Source organism: Oratosquilla oratoria, chromosome 41, assembly GCF_046742065.1.
Source record: "Oratosquilla oratoria isolate Oo_2021 chromosome 41, ASM4674206v1, whole genome shotgun sequence".
Lineage (NCBI taxonomy): Eukaryota > Metazoa > Arthropoda > Malacostraca > Stomatopoda > Squillidae > Oratosquilla > Oratosquilla oratoria.
In genome coordinates, this window is record NC_134817.1 from 18,136,692 (window position 1) to 18,139,191 (window position 2,500).

A 2,500-nucleotide genomic window follows, 5' to 3' on the forward strand; every position below is an offset into this window, starting at 1 on the left:
TGAGGCACTGTGCTGAAAGGATCAATCGAGTTCCCAGCTTCACAGTGCCATAACACCAGTGCCACTTTATACTGCCATTTGACAGTGCCACTATACAGTGCCCTTTCACTACGCCAATTCACAGTGCCACATCCCAGTGCTAATTCACATTACCATATCACGATTCCACGTCACAGTACAAATTCATAGTGACAATTCACAGTGCCATATCCCAGTGCAATTTCACAGTCTCACTTTACAGTGTCGGGTCACAATGCCACTTCACAGTGCCATGTCACCGTGACATTTTATAGTGTCACGGTACAGTGCCAGTTCTGAGTACCACTTCACAGTGTCACCTCACAGTGCCATTGTATCGTGCCATGGCACAGTGCCACATCACAGTACCACTTTATCGTGCCATGGCACAGTGCCACATCACAGTACCACTTCACAGTGCCACTTAATCGTGCCATGCTACAGTGCCACGTCAAAATAACACTTCATAGTGCCAGTTTATCGTATCATGCAAAAGTGTCACATCACAGTACCAATTCACAGTCCCACTTTATCGTGCCATATTGAAGTGCCATATCACATTACCACTTTATCGGGCCATGCCACAGTGCCACATAATATTACCACTTCATAGTCCCACTTTATGGTGCTATGGCACATACATCACAATACCACTTCACAATGCCATTTTGTTGTGCCATGGCACAGTACCACTTCACAATGACATTTTATCGTGCCATGGCACAGTGTCACATTACAGTACCACTTCGCAGTGCCATTTTATCGTGCCATGAGACAGTGCCATTTTATCGTGCTATGGCACAGTGCCACATCAAAGCACAACTTCACAGTGCCACTTTATTGTGCCACATCACAGTGCCACATCAAAGTACAATTTCACAGTGCCACTTTATCGTGCCATGTCACGGTGCCATATCACAGTACTATTTCACAGTGCCTCTTCACGGTGCCACGGTGACAGCCTGCCAAGAAAGGTGTTGAAACCTTGACACGTGGGGGATTTTGCATTTTAACTTGGTCTTCATGCGCTGGATCATAGGACAACATTGTTATCACTGGTCTTTGGTGAATGCCAGAAGCCCTTGGCTCGATTCTTTGAGGCTTCTGGGATTCGAAAATATACCAATATTCGGAATTAATTCTGATCGCGTGGCGTCTTTCCCAAAGTCGAAATTTCTTAAAGACAACATTGTTATCACTGGTCCTTGGTGAATGCCAGAAGCCCTTGGCTCGATTCTTTGAGGCTTCCGAACCAGAGGACAGACTCTTTCATTATAAGGAATGTCTCTGGGATTCGAAAATATACCAACATTCGGAATTAATTCTGATCGCGTGGCGTCTTTCCCAAAGTCGAAATTTCTTAAAGACTTTTTTTTTTTCGAAAATGGTGGAGGCAGGAGTGCGGGAATAGTTCTCTGTATTGGGAATTTCTGGAATTTGGCGGGGGAGGGGGAATGTCCGATTTTCGGAATTAATGTTGAGGGTTCCTTGACGTCTTTTCCCGAAATCAAAATTACCGAAAGAATTTTTTTTTTTTTTTTCGAAAAACGGGGTGGCAAAAGTCATCCAAACATTTTCAAAAGAACACGAGACGCAACATCAGATCTTGATCGAAGCATTTTGATTCGTTTCAGAAAATTTCGCCACGTTTCTTTATCAACCATGCACTTAAACTTTTCGTTCACCACCACCTGACTGCCCAGGAAGCTTTTTCGAAATGAATGAAACCCCTACGGACCAGAGTCACAGTGTTCTTCTACGACTAGTAAGCAAGAGACTCGAACTCGGTGCTTGTTAACAATGAGATTACATTGTTACATATGTACTTTGCTTAATGTACACAAGTACATTTATGTTACATTTGTAACTTCTTGAGTATATCTTATGTAACATAATATCTAAGGAAATTTTTGTTCTTCAAAACAAGAACAGTAATTAACAGGTATGTTCAATGTGAACACAAATGGACCGATAAAGTAAACTTACAACACACACATTCCGTTTTCTTTCGCAAAGGTAATTGACCTCTGTGTCGTTAGATTCCTTAAGGAAGAGGAGGAAGAGGAGGAAGAGGGGAGAAAGTGGAGGAGGAAGAGGGGAAAGAGAAAAGGGAGGAGGCAGAGGAGAAAGAGGAGGAGGAGGAGTAAGAGGAGAATGAGAAAAAGGAAGAGGCAGAGGAGAAAGAGGAGGAGGAGGAAGAGGAGAAAGAGGGGAAGAGGGGAGAAAGAGGAGAAACAGAAAGGGGAGGAGGGGGAAGAGGAGAAAGAGGAGGAATAAAATGAGAAAGAGAAAGAGGAGGAGGCAGAGGAGAAAGAGAAGGAGGAAGAGGAGAAAGAGGAGGAGGAGGAGGACAAAAAGGGTTATGATGATGATGATGATAATGAGGAATAGGATGAGGAAGAGGAAGAGGAGGAGGAGAAGAAGAATGATGATAATGATGATGATAAGGAGGAAGAGGAGGAAGAGAAGGATAAGAATGATG